Source organism: Mustelus asterias, chromosome 7 (genome assembly GCF_964213995.1).
Source record: "Mustelus asterias chromosome 7, sMusAst1.hap1.1, whole genome shotgun sequence".
NCBI classification, from domain to species: domain Eukaryota; kingdom Metazoa; phylum Chordata; class Chondrichthyes; order Carcharhiniformes; family Triakidae; genus Mustelus; species Mustelus asterias.
In genome coordinates, this window is record NC_135807.1 from 78912364 (window position 1) to 78937828 (window position 25465).

The following is a 25465-nucleotide window of genomic DNA, read 5'->3' on the forward strand; positions in this document are numbered from 1 at the left end:
AACTAGCATCTGGTCTGGCCTGTCTGCCTAGCCAATTCAGTTGCCCAATCAAACTTCGGAGTTCCTCTTTTTCTGGCTTAGAAACCACCGTGCCATTTTGTGAAGCACTACCGTGACTAATTGCTATTGGGCAAATACTCTCCAAATAAGATTTCTGACATAAAGTGATACCTGACTCAGTCTGTCCAATTCCCAGCCCAATATATTTGAAAGACCCTGAAGGCTGATTTCCAACCCCGAATTCTTTCCTCAGCCCAGAAATCACAATAGCTTCAAAATCACTTCTACCACCCCACAAAAAATCATCGACATGCATCATAAAGATACCAGAAAGCTTTCCTCCATAGTGCCAGTAAAACATCACAGGATCTGCTTTCAACTGGCAACAGCCTAACTTTAACAAAACTGACCTAACTGAAAAATACTAAACTCTAGACGCATAATTTAGCCCATATGCTCATTTATTTAACTTCCAGAGTACCCTTTGTGTTAGCTGCCTCTTTAGGAGGACGGAGAAAAATGTTTCCATGAAGCTGATGCCCCTGCAAAAAGGCAGCTTTAATAGCTGTTGATTTGCATTCCCAGACCTTTGTAGCTAACAGAGCCAAGAAGATCTTTAAAATAACCTTTCCGGCCAGAGGTGAATCCACCCTTATCTCCTGGTCTCCTAAATTTTCTTCAAATTTCCTTGTCACAAGCCTGGCCTTTCCCTTGTAAGTTGCATCAGGAAGCATCTTTTTCATGCAAATCCATCTGTGAGATAGAGCTCTTTGTCCCCTATCTGGTACCTCCGTATATACCCCAAATTCACTCCAACTAGCCGGAAATCCGACTCTCATAAAACCTCGAGAGCCGAGAAATTGGGCATGATCCTGATTTCTCGGCTGTCGCGTGATTTTACCAGCTTGCTTCACCCACCGATGGGCAGGGCAAACTGGTAAAATTCCGCCCATTAGCTCTGTCTATAGTGTGCTGCTTACATGGTTTAGTATGTCTATATTCCTGTGTTCTAACTTAACTAGGTTGGCATCTCATTTTAACCTGGCATGCTCTCCTACAGTCTTCATTGAACCAGGGTTGGTTCCTTAGTTTAATGGTAAAGTAATTGTAGGGTAATAAATATGCTGGGCTATGAGGTTATAGAATGTGGTTGAATACAATGCTGCTGCTACTGCTGCTGACAACCTTGGATGCCCAGTTTTGAGTTGCTGGTTCTGTTCTGAGATAATTCCATTTAGCATGGTGGTAATGCCGCACAACATGATGGAGGAGGTTCTCAATGTGAATCTGGAACTTCAACTACAGTAGGACTGTGCAGTGGTCACTCTTACCAATACAGTCATGAACAGCTGCATCTGTGACAGGTAGATTGGTGAGGGTGAGGTCAAGTGGGTTTTTCCCTCCTGTTGGTTGCCTCACCACCTGCCATCTGGACTGATCAAGTCTAGCAGTTATGTCCTTCAGGACTCAGCTAGCTTGGCCAGTCGGGTGCTTTTGAGCCACCCATTGAAGTCTCCCACCCAGAGTATGTACTGTGCTCTTGCTACTCTCAGTGCAAGAGGAGTACTGTTTCATTAATAAAGGGAGGATGGTCATGGTAATCAGCTGGAGGTCCTCGATCATGGTTGACCTGATGCCATGAGATTTCATAGGGTCTGGAGTCAGTCATCAGGCCTCCTACAGACACTCCCTCCTGACTGCATGCCAATGTGCTACCATATCTTCCACTCAGTCCTGCCAGTGAGATAGGACATTCCTGGGGGTGGTGATAGAGGAGTCTAGGACATTGGATGCAAGTACGATTTGGTGTGTATGATTGTTAGCCGTTGATTGATCCTTTATTTTTCTTTCGGTACTTGATTGACATTAAATTTACCCATTTAGTTTGCGCTCCTTTCTCAGTACTTGTGCCTTTAATTTCCCAATCTTCCAATCTGATTTGCTTAAGGATAGACACAGTTGCTTGCCCTGTTCACTCCAGCCACAGATGTTGTTTCACTGCAACATTGTCACCTCATACTTACAGCAATAAGCCTCTCAAAAAATTTCAAAAGCTAACCATGCCAAGCTAGTCTCAAAACATCAGATACCATTCAATGTTTTCCTACAGAAAACTTTGGTCCATAAATCGGCATTCCATTCTTCTTTAGGATAATTAACATCAACCTAATAATATTGCCCTGTAGTGCCTTGATATCTTTCTGAACTGTTTACAGGGCCGTGATTCTCCCATTGCAGCCCAACACTTTTCTGGCAGGTCCGGCCAGGAGATGTGCATGTCAGCCATTTTGCGGGTTCCCCGACAGTTTTTCCGACCCACGTGTATCTCCCAGCCAGAGAAAAATGGCGCCGCTGGGAACATGCTGAAAATCGGTGGGCTGCTGTTTAGCATAAGTTTGCATACCATTATCAGAATCCACTCGGCAATCTCTGCCCATGTCTGTGTCTCTCACCTCTTTAGCGTGATGTAATTTTGGCACAAATCAGAACAGGCATTTAAAAGTCTCAACCTGGCATGACAGCCTTGAACTGGTGTGAGGAGGTAAGTGCTGCTAGCGGAGCGCGAGGGATGTTACAGGCAGGCCCTGGAGATGCTTGGTGGCCTTCCTCCTGTTGCCTTCAGGTTTTGGCCCATTGACGAGTGACATCTGTGGGGCTGGCGGGGAGAGGGGGCTTCCATTTTCTCACTGTTCCCTGGGTGAGGTTCCGTCAGGGAGTCCCACCCCCCCATCAAGCATTGCTGAAGCTGACTGTGGGAATCAGCCGCGAGGGCGCCTGCTCCCTCCACAGCACTTTGCAGTGGCATTGTCTTTTTGCAGGGTGTGGTCAGGGATTCTACTAAATGCTGGTGTTCTGGGGTGGGGGAGGAGTGTACCATGTGCTGACTGAGGCCTAACCAGAAGAAGCATCCACTGCTCCAGGCCGGGGTGCAAAGGTTCAGACATGGACTGCATGGCATCTGCTGTTACTGGGCACACATCTGGTGCTGCTTTGCAGTCTGTCCCTGCCCTGTGAGAAGTTTAACAACACCAGGTTAAAGTCCAACAGGTTTATTTGGTAGCAAAAGCCACACAAGCTTTCGGAGCTCCAAGCCCCTTCTTCAGGTGAGTGGCTCCTTACTGTTAAACTTCTTACTGTGTTTACCCCAGTCCAACGCCGGCATCTCCACATCATGACTGCCCTGTGACACAGAATAGCAACACATGCCTGTAACAGATGCTGCAGTTGCACACATAGCAATGGCTGAAGGATGTGCATTGCCCACATCTGCACACCAACCTGCATAATCTGTGCCAGCGTTTGTCATGATGGGAATCTCACACAACCCTAATCGGGCCACGCATGGCACCATGGATTGTGTGGGGTTGCCAGCTCCCATAAGCGGGGATGCTGGCCCAAGTGAAGGATTGGGCTGGGGCTAGGTCTATGCAGCCAATGGTAATAATCCGTCATTCTATGCTCTTTCCAAACCCCACTGTGCAGATGGATCTCAGTTTGTTTGATCTGGAACTGGCCATGTTGGTGGCAACAGGGGCAGAGGAGGAGGAGGATGCAATGGCTCAGGAGGTGGCAGGCGTGGAGAGATCACTGCAAGAGCAGCCACCACCGGACCCTCAGGAAGGAGGCTGCTGCTGAGGGCCAGGAGGTGAGTGAGCAGGCTCCCAAGAAGGCGGAGGGTGCTGAGACCAAGGAGGTACAGGACCCGCAATTCCTTCGAGGCCCTCTCGGAGGAGATGTGCTGTTGCCGACTGCGCTTGTCCAAGATCACGGTGCATCACATTTGTGAGGTGCTCTCACACCTGGCACCTTGGGGGAGTGGCGGCCACCCAATCCCTGTGGACATGAAGGTGACAGCAGCCCTCAATTTCTATGCCTCCTGGTCATTCCAGGCTCTGAGTGGCGACCTAGCTGGTATCTCCCAGGCCTCCGTGCACAGATGTGTGCGGCAGGTCACAGTTGCCCAATTTGCCTGGGCAGGGCAGTTCATTAATTTTGATGTGGACCATGCACAGCAGGAGGCCCGGGCTCTTGGTTTTGCCTCCATCGCCGGGGATCCCAAATGTGCAGAGCGCAGTGGATGCCATGCATATCGCTTTGCGGGCCCCCCAGCGATTTGTGAACCAGAAGGGGTTCCACTCCATGAACGTTCAAATCGTCTGCGACCATCAGCTCAAGATCATGCAGGTCGATGCATGCCACACAGGAGGTGTCCATGACAGCTTTGTGAGCCAGCAGTCGGACATCCCTGGGCTCTTTGAAGACCAGCTCAGGCTCCCAAGATGGCTACTGGGTGACAAGGGTTACCCGCTAAGGTCATGGCCAATGACGCCTGTGCGGAGGCCCGAGACCAAGGTGGAGACCCGTTACAAGAGGCCCATGCAGCCACCCGGTCCATCGTTGAGCGGTGCATCGGTCTGCTAAAGATGCGGTTCCGCTGCTTGGACCGCTCTGATGGCGGCGGGGGGGGGGCTCCAGTATGACCCTGTGCGTGCTTCACGCATCATTGTTTGCTGCACTCTACACAACATTGCCCAGCAGCGAAGAGGCCAGCTGGAGCAGGAGGAGGAGGAGGAGCAGCAAACGGGTGAGGTGGGCGCCCCACCACATGAAGAGCCAGAGGAAAGACGGTGGGCGGCAATGGCAGGTGTTGGGCAAGGAAGGGCAGCGAGGGACGCCTTGATTGCAGCCCACGTCACCCAGCTGGTGCTGTGCCGTGAGGGGGCTGCAACCAACACACATCCACCACACCCCAGGAGCAAGTGCAGCCGCTATTCCCCCTCCAAACCGACCTGGGCCCTCAAACCACCACATCACCCTTTTCCTGCTCCTGTCATCCCACCACCCTATTCCCCAGAAACATCTGACCCTATTAATGTGCTTGGGCTAGCATTGGTCGTGAGTCTTGTTTGAAGGCTGGAGGATGATGACGACTCGCTGTAGTGCACACCGGGATCCTGCCCCTGGTGCAATTCAAGTCTGACCTGTACTCAGAATGAACGCTGCCACCCTGGCCCATGTAGCTGCAACGGTTGGGGACACATGTTTTTTGGCCCAGAGAGGGGAGGGGGGGCGCTTACACCAAGGGTCTGTGGATGTTGGGGAAGGTAGGGCAGGCACTCTGAAACATGGGCTGAGTCTGCAAGGCTCAACAGTCAACACCGCTATGTTTGGCACGGGCCAAACAAGTCAAGGGCCCGTTGGCAACAAATACGAGAGAGATTTTGAAGGCTGCATTCAATTGGGTATCATTCATCCCTCAGGGTGTTGATTGGCTGCCATTCAATCGGCCGCTGTGTCCAGGATTGGGGGGGGGGGGGGGGGGGGTGCAATACTCAGGGCTCCCATTCAAGAGAGGGAATGATCACAAGGTGGGGTTGTGCATGTCAGCACAATGCTAGTGCTCTGCAGGGCAGCAGTGAGGACAGTGTGTTCAAGGGATGGAGGGATTGTGTTCCCGCATTATCCAGATCCATGGGGGCATGAGGTGAGCAGACAACCATGTCTGTATGTAGGGGGAGACAGTGCGGAGCCAGCGATGTGTCTGAGGGGTGGGCGGGGGGGGCGGGTTTGTGGGGGCCAGCGATGTGTGTGGGGTTTGGATGGCAGTGATCTGGATGCTTAGAGGTCTTTTCCGTGATCTCCCAGCAATGTGCGCATGTGCGGGTTCCTGCTCATCCCGCTCATCCCGCCCATTTCAGGCTCTTTGGCCCACCCCCGAGCGTTTAATGATATTAACGACTGGGCCCTCTGCATTGCCACAGAGTGTGGAGATTCAGGTGAGAACCTGAACTGTCAGAACAGTCGCAATCTAGAACAGTTTTCTCGCCACTTCAGCACTTTTGGGAGAATTGCCCCCCCCCCCCCCCCCCCAAGATCTCACAAAGCTCTTCAAGGCCGTTGAATTATTTTGGAATGTCATTACTGTTGTTATGTGGCAAATGCAGCCATATATTTTCATCCAGCTAAGTCACTCAAACAGCCAAGTGATCAGTTTTTCTGCAGGCTGAGGGAGGAATATTGCCAACGATGCCAAGAGAACTCCCAGCTTCTGTGCTTTTAATAATGCTGCAGAATCCTTTATGTTGACCAAAACTTGGTATAAAAATTAATTGAAGAGAGAATTTTCCAACAATGTAATACTTTTGGATCATGAAGCACAGGTTAAGTTTCCACTGTGTTTTGCTGCTCATCTGCCATATTTTTATCAGAACCCCAGTAAGATGACATGAAAGCCATTTGTGCACTCATTTACTTAAATACTGCCAACTGACCACTTCATTGATATCAGAAATTCCTGGCTTTTTATACACCAGACAAAAAACTTCTTGAGTTCTGAAAATTAATATGTGGGTCAGGAAAAAAAAAACAGACTTTTTGAGAAAGAGAGATTACAACTTTTTAAAAACAGATGAAGGCTGGGATAAACCGTTGATTGCTGGAGAAAATCCTGATTGATACCCGAGTTGTAGGTGATCTTCTTTGTGAAACATCAGAGACATAAGCTGAGAATTAAGATCCAAATACATTGAATCCACAGCAAGAATCCACATTAATTCAGGCCTCCAATTGATCAGGACAAATATCACATGATAATATGAAATGGAACCAGATTTAGCAAAGCAATTCGTGGTAGAGGTGACGTAAAACAGCTGAGAATGTGGAGAACATTTGTTTGCTTAGACATGTTGGTTCTGTTGCAAGGTCACAGCAGATAATAAAACAGATATAAAAGGCAAACCTCTGTTCTCAGCCTACGTGGAAAGTTATACAATGATTGTCTGAATACATTATCATATTATATAATTTTATGATCTTGAAGAAATCTGAACACAGCAATTAATCAACAGAACTATACCATTACATTTCACAGTTTTAACAAAAACAATATATGTAAAGAGAAATTAAACAAAGCAAGCACAACTAACTTAACACTAATTATAATGATTTAGTTCTACATTTTACTCCCTCCAAAATCTTAAAGATTCATTCACTTTTCCTGGGACCAACTCCAAAGGTATGCTAAAGTCCTCCAGAATTGGCTTTAATTATCCTTAGTATTCTCGATATTCCTTGATGCTGTTAGGGGCCAGATCAGAAACTCCAAGGTATATTAGGAAGTTAGCCTACACCCTAACATTTCTTTTGGCATTACGTTAATCAGGTATGATTCAATTGACTCACTAGGAAGCTTGTATTAAAACAAAATTTAAGAACACAATTAGAATATAACAAAAAGAATTAGCATCACTTAGCAATTAAAATATTTAAACATGACAAAGTGTAATTCTTAACAACTAGCAATTTCTATAGTTCCAACTTAAAGCAATATCCCCACAGACACACGCTATTCTTCAGAATGTGTTAGCACAAAAAACAAGTATGCTCACCTGGTGCTAGGTTTCCAGCCTTTTAACAACTCTGGACAGAGATCCAGACAGACACCTGTCTTCTGATTCCCATACAACAATCTCCAAAGAAAGATCCACTCTCAAACAACATGATCTCAGATAAAGTGACTTATTTTTGGCAAATTCCAGTGTCCAACACCAGACAGAGAGAGACAGAGAAAGTGACCTCTCTCTAAAGATCCCAACAGAAGGCTGACATGATTTTTATGTGTAATCCTAGCTCCACCCAGCCACATGACCTTATCTATCAATCTATCTAATCAAGCCCCACTCTGAAATTCCTAGGAGATAACATTAAAATAACCACATTGCATTAGTCCAGATTAAAACAAACATTGTAGCAATTAAGATCAATTATGCTGCTGCAGTAACAATGGATCCAGACAAAATGGCTCCAAGAGCTGCTACAACAGATCCTGCACAAGAAACATGACACAAATCCATTTCTTAAAGGCATAATATCATCACAATGTACAAACTACATGGGGATCCCAATTAGATTTTAGCTGAGCAACTCTCCAATTTTCTTCAATGACCTCAAGATTGTGGATTATTCAAGTCCTTGCCCTGGCTTTGGACAGATATTAACTCTTTTCCCCAGTCTACCCCCACAGCCTTTGTACAGATCTTTCCCCGCTATTATTTCAGCTGACTGCTTTCTGCCACAGTGCTCTGCGAGGACCACTGTAGATTTCTTCACTAAATACAAGTTATGGCAAATCTTCCAGCTGCTTTTCCCTCCCAAATTAAACAAAAGAATCTTCTCGCCCAACAGTCCATCTCTATGGTAACATGGCATAATTTGGGATGGACTCAAACAGAAATGTAAATGAATGTAAACCTTTAAGTCTATAACCCACATTAATAATTTACATAGTTAATGGAATTTTACAGCACTTTCTCCAGACTTTCTGGCTCCATTACAAGCTTAGAGATGGATTATCCCTTGTTTAAGTTTTTCCACTTTCAATTGAAGAAGGGAAAGGGTTAATGTTTTTTTCTACTCAATGTATTTTGTACCTAAAAGGTTGAACTTTGTACCTGGAATGTATCACAAACATAACCCTTCCTTATGGCTAGTCTCCCCTTTGTTTATATTGCTCCTGATAGTAGTATAAGCCATTTGTTCATGGTTTCATCTTTAACTTTTAGTCGTATAAGCCATTTGTTCATGGTTCCCTCGCTTGTTTATATCATTCTGATAAAACAGACAGTTAAATGTAGGTGTAGGGTTGTAAGTCTTACTTTTTCCGTAGGCTTGTGTATGATTTTAACAAAGGAAGCAGCTACCAAATGGTAGAGTGCGAGAATGGCCGTTTGAAGGAGGACTCCCACTGGGACAGCTGCAATCGCACACAGTCACTTCAAAGGAAAGCTGCGGGAAGAGCGGAGAAACAGAGGTGGCACCTTGACTACAACTACCAGGAGAATTGTGCTTTATGACCCAAGGATACCAGATAGTCTCTAACCATGATCCAGAGACTATCAGAAGCTGTTAAAGGAACTATAATTTATGATCAAGGACTGTTAACTGGACTTTGCTTCATGGCTTGTATTGGGAACCCTGATGTATAAATGTCCACGCTTCTTGTGTTCAGAGAGAACTTTGGCTTCCGCTTTCAAGGGGTCAAGTTCTCCCATAAGTTTATGAGAATAAAGCCTACTCTATTTTGACTCATACAAGCCTCAAGAGGTATTTTTACCGGCTTCACAATTCTGACCTTTCGTGACATGCACAGGCTACTTTCTAAGTGAGTTGTTAAGTTGTATTTACATCAGGGTTGTTTTTATCAGTTTCTTAATAAGACACCCTTATTTTCTACAGTTAAAACTTGAATTCCTAAAACAAAAGTTATATTCTAAGGCATATGAATTATGTAATAGATATTTGCAACAATAATGACAAAGCAATATCTCATTTTTGTAAATTCTATGAGCAAGCAGCATATTTAGACATTAAACAAGTCAGTTGGATCTCATCTGCTAGAATGAAGTACTAGGAGCTTAGTTTCCTGTTGTGAAGTTTACCACAGTTTTATTAAACACGCTGATTCATCAATAAAATATCTAATTAGTGGTATTCTGGACCAGCTATGTGTGTAATCTAACTGCCTTAGTGAATAAATGAGGAGTGGGACTATTTCCAGCTCCCAATCCTGATAGTTTCTGGGATCTGGCTGCACAATCTTAATCAGCATAAATAAGATTGGCAGCATTCAGGTAATAAGTGTGAAACAGAGTCCTCCACAAGGGGAATGTTTCACAGGATGGCCTGCAGCGGCGGCCTACTGGTACTTGGGGTTCCAGGGGTAGTTTGAAGTTGGGGGAATTAGAGAAGGTCTCAGTGGCTTTGGAAGTATCATAAACTGTAAAAAGGACCACGTGGAACTTCAAAAGGACATAGGAAAGTTTGTGTAGTGGGTAGAAAGGTGGCAGAAAAAGTTAAATGCAGAGAAGTTGAGGCAATGCATTTTGATAAGAAGAGCGTAAAGACAATATAAAATAAGAGATAAAATTCCTCAAAAAGTGCAGGAGCAGCGGGACCTAGGTGTATATGTGCATAGATGATAGAAAGTGATGGGGCAGGTGGAGAGAGCTGTTAATAATGCTTATAGTATTCTTGGTATTATTAGGAGGGGCATAAAGAACAAGAGCAAGGAGGTTATGCTGAACTTATACAAAACAATAATTAGACCTCAGCTGGAATATTGTGTACAGTTTTGGGCATCACACTAGAGGAAGGATATAAGCACATTGGAGAGAGGTTTACAGGAAAGGTTCCAGGGATTAAAAAGTTCAGTAATGAGGATAAATTGGAGAGGTTGAGACTGTTCTTCTTGAAGAGAAGAAGGCTAAGAGGAGATTTGATGGAGATACTCAAAATCACGAGGGGATGGACAGAGTAGATAGGGAGAAACTGTTTCCACTCATGAAAGGGTCAAGAACGAGAGGGCACAGATTTAAAGTGATTTGCAAAAGAAGCAAATCTAATGCGAGAAAAAACTCGTTCAGACAAGTGATTTCAGGATTGAAATACACTGCCTGGGAGTTTGGTGTAGATAGGTTCAGCTGATGCATTCAAGAGGGAATTAGACATTACTTGAAGAGAAACAATACACAGGGGTACAGGAAAAAGATAGGGTAATGGTACTAAGTCATAATTCCTGTTTGGAGCGTTGGTTCAAACCTGATGGTCCAAATGGCCTCCTTCTGCACCGTAACAATTCTGCCTCCCATCCTGATGGCATCACCAATTTGCCTCTGAGTGGGTACCTAATAAGTAGCTATCTCATCACTACTCCTTGCATTGTCTACTTCAATGCAAGGAGCATCCGAAATAAGGTAGGTGAACTTGGGGTGTGGATTGGCACTTGGGACTACGATGTTGTGGCCATTACGGAGACATGGGTAGAACAAGGACGGGAATGGTTGTTGGAAGTTCCGGGGTATAGATGTTTCAGTAAGTGTAGGGTAGGTGGTAAAAGAGGTGGAGGAGTGGCATTGTTAATCAAGGAGAGTTTAACGGCTGCAGAAAGGCATTTCGAAGGGGATCTGCCTACAGAGGTAATATGGGCTGAGGTTAGGAATAGGAAAGGAGCGGTCACCTTGTTAGGAGTTTACTATAGGCCCCCAAATAGTAATAGAGATGTGGAGGAAGAAATTGCTAAGCAGATTATGGATAGGTGTGGAGGTCACAGGGTAGTTGGCATGGGGGACTTTAACTTTCCGAATATTGATTGGAACATTTATAGGTCGAATAGTTCGGATGGGGCAGTTTTTGTGCAGTGTGTGCAGGAGGGTTTCCTGACACAATATGTGGATAAGCCGACAAGAGGTGGGGCCACATTGCATTTGGTAATGGGAAATGAACCGGGCCAAGTGTTGGATTTGGTTGTGGGAGAGCACTTTGGAGATAGTGACCACAATTCGGTGTCTTTCATTATTGCAATGGAGAGGGATAGGGCCATACGGCAGAGCTTAGTTTACAATTGGGGGAGAGGTAATTATGATGCGATTAGACAGGAATTAGGAAGCATAGGATGGGAACAGAAATTGTCAGGGAAAGGCACGAATGATAAGTGGAGCTTTTTCAAGGAACAAATACTGCATGTCCTTGGTAGGTATGTCCCTGTCAGGCAGGGAGGAAATGGCCGAGTGAGGGAACCATGGTTCACAAAAGAGGTTGAATGTCTTGTCAAGAGGAAGAAGGAAGCGTATGTAAGGTTGAGAAAACAAGGTTCAGTTGGCTCGATGGAGGGTTACAAGTTAGCAAGAAATGAGCTGAAAAAGGGGTTTAGGAGAGCTAGGAGAGGGCATGAGAAGTCCTTGGCGGGTCGGATCAAGGAAAACCCCAAGGCTTTTTACTCTTATGTGAGGAATAAAAGAATGACCAGGGTGAGGTTGGGGCCAGTCAAGGACGGCAGTGGGAATTTGTGCATGGAGTCAGAAGAGATAGGAGAGGTGATGAATGAATACTTTTCTTTGGTGTTCACCCCAAGGAGAGGGGCCATGTTTTTGAGGAAGAGAGGGTGTCACAGGCTGATAGGCTGGAGGAAGTAGATGTTTGGAGGGAAGATGTACTAGCAATTTTGAATAAACTGAAGGTTGATAAGTCCCCTGGGCCTGATGAAATATACCCTAGGATTCTTTGGGAGGCAAGGGATGAGATAGCAGAGCCTTTGGCATTGATCTTTGTGTCCTCACTGTCCACGGGGGCGGTGCCAGAGGACTGAAGAGTGGTGAATGTTGTTCCTCTGTTTAAGAAAGGGAATAGAAATGATCCTGCTAATTATAGGCCGGTTAGTCTTACTTCGGTGGTTGGTAAGTTGATGGAAAAGGTCCGTAGGGATAGGATTTACAACCATTTAGAAAGATGCAGCTTAATCCGGGATAGTCAGCACGGATTCGTGAAGGGCAAGTCGTGCCTCACAAATTTGATAGAATTTTTTGAGGAGGTAACTAAGTGTGTTGATGAAGGTAGTGCAGTTGATGTCATATACATGGATTTTAGTAAGGCGTTTGATAAAGTCCCCCAAGGTCGGCTGATGAGGAAAGTAAGGATGTGTGGGATAGAGGGAAGTTTGGCCGATTGGATAGGTAACTGGCTATCTAACAGAAGACAGAGGGTGGTGGTGGATGGAAACTTTTCAGACTGGAAACCGGTTACCAGCGGAGTGCCACAGGGATCAGTGCTTGGTCCTCTGCTATTTGTAATTTTTATAAATGACTTGGAGGAGGGGGCTGAAGAGTGGATCAGTAAATTTGCTGATGACACCAAAATTGGAGGAGTAGTGGATGAGGTGGAGAGCTGTTGTAGGCTGCAAAGAGATATAGATAGGATGCAGAGCTGGGTTGAAAAATGGCAAATGGAGTTTAACCCTGATAAATGCGACGTGATTCATTTTGGTAGGACAAATTTGAATGTGGATTACAGGGTCAAAGGTAGGGTTCTGAAGGATGTGGAGGAACAGAGAGATCTTGGGGTTCATAGCCACAGATCTCTGAAGGTTGCCACTCAAGTGGATAGAGCCGTGAAGAAGGCCTATAGTGTGTTGGCGTTCATTAACAGGGGGTTTGAGTTTAAGAGCCGTGGGATTATGCTGCAACTGTATAGGACCTTGGTGAGACCACATTTGGAATATTGTGTGCAGTTCTGGTCATCTCACTACAAGAAGGATGTGGAGACACTGGCAAAAGTGCAAAGGAGATTTAACAGGATGCTGCCTGGTTTGGACGGTAGGTCTTATGAGGAAAGGTTGAGGGAACTTGGGCTTTTCTCTTTGGAGTGGAGGAGGTTGAGAGGAGGCTTGATAGAGGTTTATAAGATGATGAGGGGGATAGATAGAGTGAACGTTCAAAGACTATTTCCTCGGGTGAATGGAGCGGTAACTAGGGGGCATAACTATAGGGTTCATGGTGGGAGATATAGGAAGGATGTCCGAGGTAGGTTTTTAACTCAGAGAGTGGTTGGGATGTGGAATGGACTGCCTGCTGGGATAGTGGAGTCAGAAACTTTAGGAACATTTAAGAAGCTATTGGATAGGCACATGGAGCACTTCGGGATGATAGGGGAGGAAATAGCTTGATCTGGGTTTCAGACAAAGCTCGGCACAACATCGTGGGCCGAAGGGCCTGTTCTGTGCTGTACTGTTCTATGTTCTATGTACTCAGTGTGCAGTCAATGCCATTCAGACCCACCTCTGGCAAGATTTGTTAGAGGCAGCAAGAGATTTCCTGAAACTTCCCACCAAAGCTAGTTTTGCACAGTTGGTAAGATTCTGCCGTTTTAGTTTAGAAAGGAAAAACAGTTCAGACTAGTATTCTTATTTCTCTGCTTTACACTTTTTTTTCATGTTGTACCATAATACAGCAGTCTTTCTGGTTAGCATTCTTCCTGGTCAGACTTTCTTCTACAAACATTTCCAACACTGATTCCAACCTGAAACTACCTTTCCTTCAAGAGGTGAAGTTTGGCTTTAAGAGGTGCAAGCTAGCTTGAAGGAAAAAAAACAGTTCAGGTCAGTATTCTTATTTCCCAATGTTACTGTTTTTTCCTTCTCAGTTGTAAGTCAGTTGAGCAAACAAATGTTTCTGTAGCTTAAGTTGCACAAGCTTTCATTGGACAAAATGTTAAACACATCCTTTTGTTTGTGAAATTCAATGGGGGCAACATTTGATACTCATCAAAAACAGGTCTGGGGATCTTGATGCAGGACTAGCCTGTGTCTATTGCTTCCAGTGCAGGCAGAACACAAACTATGGGCCCATCGCGTTGTGCCCATTTTTGGGCACAAAATCTTGGTAAAGCCGGGTGTGAGGTGAGTAGCGCCCATCTCTGCGCCGGTTCCCCCTTTACCAAGGCCTGAAAATGGCCACGATCGGGACCGCGCCCGAAACGGGTGCAATGACTATTTAAATGTATTTGTATGCATTTAAATTGAATTAATGGGCTGCATGCCCCACTTTACTGGGACTTCCCCCTTTACCACCACATTCGCCCATCCGAAATCAGCGTGAAACAGACATGCTCCATATAAGTCCAATTCGGACGCTCCATCAGTGAGGGTTAGTGAGGAGGTAAGTGCCTAGCATCTGACGGCTCTCTGGTTGAGATCGGCGGAGGGGGGGGGGGGGGGTGGTGGAGGTGAGTCCACTGACATTCTGCTTGAGATCAGTGGGGGGGGGAAGGGGGGTCTGCTGCCACTCTGCCTGCAATCAGTGGGAGGGGAGGGTGGATCACTCTGCCTGAGATCAGTGGGGGGAAGGGGGTCCGCTACCACTCTGCCTGAGATCGGTGGGGGGTAAGGGAGGGGTGGGCCCACAATCAGTCTTGGTGGCGGTGGGGTCAGTAATGTTGTGGGGGTGGGGAAATGTCTGTGGGAGCCTGGGGGAGGCGTTATCCAGCCTGGGAGAGATGTGACAGGGGAACAGCATTCTATTATTTTTTTCTGCGCATGTGCAGTTGGAGGCGCCGATTGGAGCTGCAGGGTTCTGGGTGCATTAAGCCCCGCCCACAGGCTTCTACAGTGCGGTTCGGACTCGCTGATATTTTTGCAGGCAGAGTGTATATGGGGGCGTCTGAGAACGGGTCTAAAAGTCAGATCTGAAACACTCCCAGTTTCAAGTCCGCCTAGCACTTAGAATCAAAATGGTAAATTAGGGCCTTTATATGTTTTCTCCAAACCCGCATGACTGTTACCTGCAGCCAGTGCTAAATGCGCTGTTGAATGGCTACACACCTCAGCAGAGGGGCTATGTTTGTGCAAGGCTAACACCTCTTAAAGCCCGATTGCACCTCTTAAAGGAAAGGTGGGTTCTGGTTAGAATTAGAGTTGGAATGTTTGTGGAAGAAAGCCTGACTAGGAAGAACGCTGTATTATGGTGCAACATGGCAAGAGGTATACTCCAAGGATCTCTGATGCTCTATTGGACTCCAGGGTGGAGGAAATGGAAAGATGAGGAGATGTGATCCATTCATAGGGGTCAGGGGGTCCTCCAGACAACCTCTCAGAAAGTAATGGGAGCTGATGACCATGATGGTCACAGAGGGAGTCCACTTTCAAGGACCTGGGTGCAATGCTGCTATATGTTCAATGACAGCACACAAGTGGCTAAAATCAGTCCTGCATCTTCAAACCAACTGCACCACCATTCTCAAACACTGCTCAATACAGCACATTCCCATCACCCACCCACTAATAATCTCTATAAATCATGACTCATACTTAATATTCATAGCTTCACCAAACTCTCACACACAGCAATGCTATAAGCCTCACACCTCAAAACTTGCATATGCTGCCAGCTATTCAACCATGACATCCAAACACTTAGGATAACACTCAATGACTCACTTCCCTCTCTCTTGCAGGACAAGATGGTTCATAGCCAGAGATAGCAGGAACTAACTGGAGGAGGAGCATCATAGCTAATTGCCCTTACCTTGTCATTGGAATAACTATCGCTGAGACCTTGGCTAGAGGAAGAGCTGAAACCATCACAGATGATTGTATCCTCATACTTAATCTTCCTTCACACATCCAACTTTCCTCACATCCCACTATTCCTTCTGACTGAAGAGTTATAGATGGAATAAACATGCAGCCATTGCTTTACCTCCTCCTCTCCCCTACCTTGTGCCTTTATCCTTTCAGTTACCAAGGACTGCAAACTGGTGAGGCAATAGTGGATGACCAAGAATTGGAAGAGCAGGAAGTGATGAAGAAGAATTTTGTTACAGACTCTCACGCTCACAGCCACCTACTCAGACACTGACACTGCATGTACTTTAGAGGATCTGCATGTGGTGACCCACCAGGTCTGGGTACCCCATAGACAGGTCAAGGTAGCATTATGCCACCTCACTTGAGGGTGAAGTCACCACAACATGAATCCTACTGCTGAGGATTTAGATGAATACTTTCATGGGGTGGGTTGCAGCAGAAAGCTGATAGATATGCATAATAAGATGCTTGGTGCCTTGGCAGACTTGCCAGAAAGATTGTATGCAACCTCACTGAGCATGGAGGAATCTGGCACCAACTTGACATGGGGTTTTGCATAGAACTTGGAGGCCATCCTTTCCAATATATACATGGTATCCAAATCCATTAGATCACTTGCAAACCAAACCATAATGAAGCAACTGATGACCAATGTCTCCATTTACATTGCAGCATAAATAGAGGTCCAATGCTGCAGTGAAAATACATTTCATTCTTTTGGAATACAGAGCATCAATGACCTCACTTTAAACATCAGTGGACAACAAACTGGGAGATGTTGCAGTTTTTTTTATTCATTCATGGGACATGGCATCACTGGCTGGCCAGCATTTATTGCCCATCCCTAGTTCACCTTGAGAAGGTGGTGGTGAGCTGCCTTATTGAATCGCTGCAATCCATGTTCTGTGGGTTGACCCACAATGGGTTAGGGAGGGAATTCCAGGATCTTGACCCAGCGACTGTGAAGGAATGGTGATATATTTCCAAGTTAGGATAGTGAGTGATTTGGAGGAGAACTTGCAGGTGGTGGTGTTCCCATGTATCTGCTGCCCTTGTCCTTCAAAATGGAAGTGGTCATAGGTTGGGAAGGTGCTGTCTAATGGTCTTTGATGAATTGCTGCAGTGAATCTTGTAGATAGTACACACTGCTGCGACTGAGCATCGGTGATGGAAGGAGTGGATGTTTGTAGATGTGGTGCCAATCAAACAGGCTGCTTTGTCCTGGATGGTGTCAAGCTTCTTGAGTGTTGTAGCTTAAGTATCACCTGCTCCAGCCTAAAAGGAGACCAACACATAAAGGCTCACCTTCACAGCTACTGGAAATGTCATCCTCCCTTAGGTTGAAGTTCTGGTTGCAGGCGGTGGCAGATTTCAATAAAGGCATTCTTACTGAAGATGTCTGACACACTGTTCTTCCCTGACGTTCAGGTTGGAGAATCACCCTGATCACTTTGGGTTGATATGGCCTCCTGCTAAGATCTGTTACCTCCTTCCTCCTCCCTCTTCCAGGAGTTTATCCTGCTTTGTGCCACCTCTGTTCACTCTCCTTGTCATGCTGTAGTCCAAGGGGAATGTAGACCATGGGACCCATGTCTGTCAGCAAGTGATTTGTGCATAATCCTTAAAGTTAGGACAAAATCCTTCAGCACCTGCTACACCACTTCCTGTAGACCCCAGCAATTTTACAACATTCTAGAAAGCAGAAAACACATCTACAGTTGCTGCAACAGCTAGCAGAAATTAATCAACAACTAACCGATATGTCGCTGAAGATCCATTTAAATAGCACTGGTGATAGATGGGGGAAGGGGATCCTATCCTGTTGCTGAATGCACATTCAGCTGTACGTGTTTGAGAGAGGCTGTTGGCTGGAGCTCTGAGCTACAAAATGGCAACCCTGTCGTTAAATCAGCATTACACACTGATTGGCATCACAATCTATCCAATTTACATAATTCTAGCAGATGTGCCTGAACATGCGGCAATGCTCTCACCAAAATGGGATCCTGCCAGGCTCTCACAAAAATATGTGTGTGCCATGGATGTCATTCTAGAAACAAAACTCTTCATACTGAAAAATAGGATGCTAAGGAGCCAAACGTTGCAGCCAATGGGCCATAACTTCCTGGTTCCCCAGCATCAGACTTGGGGGTACCCCAAAGATGTGCTGGGGAATCCCTTTTGAAAGTTCCCAAGTAAAGGTTTACCAGGTGTCAACTGAGACTGATAGACACAAAAACTTTATCTTTAAATCAAATCACATCTTTATTAGGAAAATGCAACTTTAAATACTGCTGTAAGACTGACTCTCTCACACTATATCACAATTAAATACTTCTATTCCCCTATAAATCTACTATAATATGTATACAAACATAGATTTTAACCATTTATACTTAGCTAATAGACCTGCAGGAGCCTCTCTATCCATTCATGCTGGCCAGACATGGAGAGGGATACTGACAATTGTCCAAAAGGGCTAACTTCCCTTGGACAATTGCACTGGGCTGGAAACAATCGGACAAAGCAATTTAAATTGTTATTTTCAGATGGTTCTGCCAGTTTTACCCTCAGTTACTCTGAAAAAGCCAGAAGGCAAAAAAGCACTTGTAACTTCCAGACTGAGCACCGCACGGGACACCCCTCATACCTCCGACCCCCCAGGGGACCCCACCCCGACACCTTCCACAACTAAGCGCCCCACCCCTCCATGGTATTCCTCAACCACATGGGATTCTCCCATGCCCCCCATAACCTGACCCCTGAGCTGATCAGGCCCAACCGTCCTCCAACCTGACTTCCCACAATACAACCACCATGACCACAACACCGCCCCCCCCCCACGCCCACCCCCCCACACCCCCCACCATCCCCATACGTCCAACCTGACCCACCCCATATCCGGTCACCCCACTGATGTCCAAATCCCCTCCCACCGATGTCTGAGTCCCAACCCCACATCCTATTCACTTACCTTAGAAACTTACATTCTCCCTTTCAAGTGGGTCCTTTAATCTCACCTACTTTATGGCAGCCAATGTTGTAAAAAAGTAAGATTAAAGATGTGTCCTCCTTCACTTCTTTTGTACTTTGCTGCTGGAGCCACTGACCTGCTTTGCTTCTTCACTCTCACCTCACCTGAGTCAGAAAGTTCAGGCCAGACAGGCGCTTTGGAATTCGAGCACAGGTAAGTTGCTATGGAGTAGCAATCTGCCACTAATTGCTACTCTGAGGAAGTTACAGGCCAAGATATTTGTTGAATGACGAGTTCATTTTGAGTTTGGACTAAAGTTTAAAAATGCTAATATCAGGAGAAATTAAAGTCAGGAGGAATATATAAGAGCTGGAAGATATGACATCATCTGTTTTATGCAACTGCCCAAAGTCACACATATCCCTCAGTACCTGGAGATTGATCATTTGGATTGATTTTTGGCTTAATGGACATATACCTTGGGACAACAAGAAATTAACTAATAATATTTTGAAAATATAGGGAGGGACTAAATCATTTGAATTAGCAAGTTCTTTCCTTCGCTTTTTAGTCCAAACCAGTTTGATGTGTGTTTTAACTTTGCTGAATATAAAGGTGCTAAGTAAATTTGGTTTGAGAAGTACAAGGAGCATTGCAGCTCAGAATAATCCATAATTTAGCTCAAACTGGTACTTTCTCTCAAATGGGCCATTAAGATGGCTCCAGTAGGAAGTGGAAAGATTTACATCGGTACAAGAATGTATGCTCTTGATATTAGATGACATTTGCAAAGGGAATGCATAAGACAAATAGACAATGAGTTTTATACAGTGGGATTTAAGTTATTTGGAAATATTTATTAATTGGAGAGGAGCAGTGGTAGTCATGGAAAACAACAACAAATAGATTTAAAGAAGGCAGATAGACTTCGAGCTAGTTTCAGTAGTGATCTGAGTAAGAACATTTCTTAAAGCGTGAACATTTCAATGAATTCTGCAACATGTTTTGTCAGATATGTTTGAAGGAAAATAGCAAAAGACTTTAGTCCAGGAGGTTTCAGGTCATATGAAGCAGATTTACAGAATACTAGCACTTGATGCAGCATGATATAACACCAATCAGAGCCTGAGTGTAAAATGGTATTTAAGAACTGTGATCACAGTGTTCTGATCTCAGAACTGTGTTAGTTCCGGGACACAAGATGTTATGGAGTAACGTCTAGACAGTACACTCAATGGAATTGAAAGTGAGCACTGCATTAAATATCTATGCTATTATTTCTTCCTGGCATCAACAAGGGACATTACTTAGAGCAGCCAGTAAGTAATTTCAGTACAATTACCAAAGCAATGGCTCACTTGGTTGTATACCTTGATTCATTGAAATGTTAGGTAGGATTCTCCCCCAAAAATTCTAAGTGTCCAACTTGTGTGCAACCTGGAGTAAATCCCATTGGTTTATTCAGCGGGATTTTCAAAATGAATCTCCCACACTCTGTGCATCACAGAGATCCCCAGCGTGAATCTCGCAAAAAATTAGGAGGCGGAGCCTTATTCCTGCTGGAGAGGCTAGCAGCATAGTGCTGAGCGGGCCACTGCGCACGTGCTGATCTGTCAGAGCCGAGATCGGCGCATGCGCAGTAGTCCACACTGCTGGCCTCCCAATCACTGGCCAGCTCAATGACTGGCCAGCCCCGCGACCGTGCATCACTGGCTGAATGGCTCTCCCCACACACCACCCGATTGCTGGCCCCCGAGACATGTCCGGGCCAGCCTCAACACCCCCCGGCAGTCCCTATCTCCATCCTATCTGCAGTCCCGGCCCCCCCGCCAACTGCAGTCCCAAACTAACCTCCCCCCACCCCCTGCCCACAGACGTGACCCCCCCACTCCCACAGCCCCAACCCCCTTGTCTGGTGCCCCCGTGGGCTTTGCCACTTTTCCCCTTAGGCAGTGCCGGGGGCCAGGCTAGCACTGCCAGGCTGGCAATGTCCAGGGGGCACCCCATCATCCCAGACCTCCTGGGGGCCTCGATGACCCCCCTGTACTCCAGCGGGGTCGGGTTGCCAGCTCCCTGCAAGTGGGGAGCTTTGGAAACCCCGCTGGAGTGAAACACACCTGGCGATAAGGGGAGAGGCTAGCAGGCCCGGAGACTTCAGTCCCAGCCCAGCTAATTAGATGCTAATTCTACTTTACATAATTTATACAGCTCTACGCTGATTTCTGGCGCAGAGCTGATGGTGCCAGAAATCCGGTGGCCAGAGACTCGTGGAAGCCTGGCGCACAGTGAGAAGCCGCTAAATGGCCTCAACTTGAGTCCCCCGGACAATCGCTCCCATTGACTGAAATAATTCTAAAGAAATACAATATTGGTAAAGCCATACTTAAATATTAAACCCAGTACTGAAGGAGCAGAAATTTCCTTCAATTAAATATTTCCTCCTCATCTTTCTCAAAGTGTCTGCAGCCTTTGACATGGTTGACCACGCTATCCTCCTCCAACCCTTCTACATTATAATCCCATACATCCCAGATGTATGGGATTGCTCTCAGCTGGTCCCATTCTTGTCTATCTAACTATATCCAGTGGATCACTTGCACTGGCTTCTGTTCCTGGACCCTGACATTTGATGTCCTCCAAGGACTGATCCTTGGTTCCACCTATTCCTCATCTACGTGCTGCCTCTCAAATCTGAAAGCATAATGTTAGTTTTCACAAATATGTTAATGACACTCAACTCTACCTTACCACCACCTCGCTCTTCACTCCTTCATTATTGCTATTGTCAGACTGTTTGTTTATCCCACATTCAGTATTGGATGAACATAAATTTCCTTCAATCTAATATTTTAAGACTAAAGCTATTATTTTCATCCCTTACTCCAAAGTCTGTTCCCTAGCTACCAATTTCACCCGTCTCCCTAGCAACAGTCTGAGATTAAGCCAGTCTGTTCACAACTTTAGTGTTACATTTGACTCTGATATGCGCTTCCAACCAGATATTCATGCCATCCCTACAGCTGAATACTTCCACCTCGGTAACATTGTCTGATTTCACCCTAGCCCACCTCATCTGGTGCTGAGACCTGCATCCACTCCTTTGTTACCTCAAGACCTGACAATTCCAATGCACTTCTGGATGGTCTCCCACATTCTACTCTCCATAAACTTGAATAGTGCATGTCTTACTCACACCAAATCCTGTTCACATATCACCTGGTGCTCACTGACCTATATTAGAATCATAGAATCCTACAGTGCAGAAGGAGGCCATTCGGCCCATCGAGTCTGCACCGACCACAATCCCACCTAGGCCCTATCCTCATACCCCATGCATTAACCCTAGCTAGTCCCCCTGATAGTAAGGGGCAATTTAGCATGGCCAATCCATCTAACTGGTCAAGCAACATCTTGATTGTGAAATTCCCATTTTTGTTTCCAAATCTTTCTATGGCCTATCCCCTCCTACTTCTTTAACCTCCTCCAGCCACCAGGATAACTGCACTTTCTAATTCCGGCTTCTTAAGCATCCCCTATTTCAATTAGTCTATCATTGGTGGCCGGACCTTTCAGTTCTTTAGGCCCCAACCTCTGGAATACACTCTCTACACAACTCTGCCTCACTATCTCACTTTCCTCCTTCAAGACACACCTTTAAATATGACCAAGCTTTTGATTATTATTTGGTGACTCAGTGCCATATTTCATTTGATAATGTTCCTGTGAAGATTGAAGCCATGGCATCTACCCAGAAGTGTGAAAAATTGCCCAGGCATTTCCTGTCCGCAAAAAGTAGGGCAGAGCCAACCCAAACAACTACCACCCATCAGTCTGCTCTCAATCATCAGCAAAGTGATGGAAGATGGCATCAATATGGCTATACAGCAACACTGAGAAGAGCAATAATTTGTGTGGATTCCTGTGGCTCCTGACTAGTACCTGAGACAGTGGGCGATGGGGGGTGTGGGAGGGGTGTGGGAAGTGTAGAGGGTGCCAAATGGGGCACCGGGCTCTGGATTTGGGGGATCCTGAGGAGTCCGGCCCTGGATATGGGATTTCAAACATTGAGTAGCCAGACCAGCAGACTTGAAAGATTGGCTTAAAATTGGATCTGTCAGGCTGGGATTTCTGATTTTTTTAGGCAGTCTGTCAGTGTTGGGTCAATTTCACGAGTCATTACTGCTTCTGACCTTTGGGCATCTTCATGATTCTGATTTTATTTCATAGGAAACCCACGAGGAAACCACAAAACTGCTCAAATGTGAGTAGCAGCAGCAGCATCACCTGAGAATGTTCCTGTTTGAAAAACAGTCAGTCAAATCCCTTTAATTTTAGAACCAATTAGATGTTGCATGTGAGGGGGTGAGGGGGGCTGATGGCTGAAAGGGGTTGGCGGACATTGAAGAGTTGCTGGGGGTAAAGTTGATGGCGTGTTGGGGGAAGGTTGAAGAGGGATGGGGAAATGCTGAGGAAGGGGTTGGAGAGAAGGTTAGGGGGATTGGATGGAAGGTTGAAGAGGGGTTGGGGAAAGGTTGGAGGGGGATTGGAGGGAATGGGTTGGCGAGAATGGAATGAGGGGGTGTGGTTGGAAGGTTGGGGCAGTTGGTGGAATGGTGGAGGGTTTGGGGAAATGTTGGGGTGTTGGAGGGAAGATTGGATGAGTGTTATGGGGATTGGAGGCAGTTGAGAGGTTGGGGGAAGGTCAGGGGTTTGAGTGGGAAATGTGAGGGGTTGGGGCAGAGTTGGAGGGGGGTTTGGGGGAACGTTGGAGGGGTGTTGGGGTGAAGGTTGGAGGGGCTTTGGGAGAAAGGTTGAAGAAGGTTTGGGGAATGTTGGAGGGGGTGGGGGAAGTTTTGAGGAGGTTGGAATGATTGGAGGGGAGTTTGGAGGGGTTGGAGGGGTTTGGGGGAATTTTGGAGGGAGTTTGGAGGGGAGATTGGGAGAATATTCGGGGAATATTGGAGGATTGGTTGGGGGAATATTGGAGGAGTGGAGTTGGTGGAGTGGTTCGATGGGGGTTTGGGTGGGAAGTTTGAAGGGGGATTGAGGGAACGTTGGAGGAGGTTGGGGGAAGGTTAGGGAGTGTAAAGGGGCAGGTTGCAGCATGGTTGGGGGAGAAGGTTGGTGAGGGGATTTGGGGTAGGTTTTGAGGATTGGGTGAAGTTTGGGTGCGTGTTGGGGTGAATATTGCAGGGGGGTTGGGGGAAGGTTTGAGGGGGCTGGGGGAAGGTTGGAGTGGGGGTTGGGGGAAGGTTGGAAGTTTTGCAGTAGAAAGTTGGGGGGTGGGGGGGGGAGTTGGAGTGGAATATTGGGAGAAGGTTAGCTACAAATTTGAATTATTTTTGTAATGTGCTGGGTTTTTTTGTAGCCTTCAGGTGGGAGATAGTGCTGTATCAGAGTCCCAGAATTTAAAATGACCTGGGCTTCATATCCAGGAATCGTATACAAGTAAAAATCAGCATTCCTATTTCCTGCCCCAATTCCAGACACATAGCCTTGCAGAGAACAGGCTATGTGGGAATAGATTGCTGGGAGGATAATGACCCAAGCCTGGAAATAAGATAGAACCCAATTTGTGATAGGGGGATGCATTTTAGAAAAACTTCATGTGGTGAACCATCGTTGGTTACCACTGTGGGGTTATTCCAATGTTACTGTTGGGTTAGGGTGTTGCCACTGTGGGGTTGTTATAATGTTGTTGTTGGGTTAGGGTGTTTACACTGTGGGATTAATATACCTGTGGTGGATGCTGTTATGGCACATCCCGGTCGGGCCCCGCCTCCTGGGGAGAGGTATAAGACCTTCTGCTCAGGCGGGACCCCTCCAGTCTGGATTGGTGTACTCGTGTTTAGATAGTTCCATTGTTTGTCAATAAAAGCCTTCAGTCGCTGAAGCCTTGTACCTCGTGCTTGATTGTCGCGCATCAATTTTATTGACAAACACAAAACTCTCGACAGTAAAGAGAGTATGGAGCAAATGCTGAAACCAGAGCGTCTGACACTGGACCCACGTGCGGTCGGTGCCTCTAACACCTTTGACCACTGGCTGAAGTGTTTCGAGGACTACCTGGCGGCCTCTGCAGCAGTTACTACGGACAACGACAGACTCCAGGTCCTCCATGCGAGGGTAAGCGACACGGTCTATCTCGCGATTCGTGCGGCCACCACTTACCCGAGGGCCATCGAGCTCTTGAAAAAACGATACACGAGACCACCCAACGAGATTCACGCTTGTTACCTCCTCGCTACACGACATCGGCAGTCGGGCGAAACCATGGAGGACTACGCCAATGAGCTCTTGCAGCTTGCCAGGGGCTGCGACTGCAAAGCTGTGTCGGCTGAGCAGTACATGTACGACCTCGCCCGAGATGCGTTTGTAGCAGGGGTAGGGTCCTCGTACATCCGGCTTAAGCTATTGGAGAAAGGGAACCTCAACCTGACCCAAGCGATGGAGATAGCTGAGATGCTGGAGGCAGCGTCGAAAAGCTTGGCTCTGTACCCCGAAGACCACGTGGAGACAACGTGGCAGGAGCAAGCACAAATCCCTCCTCGCCCCACGGGCTCGCGCTCCCATATCGA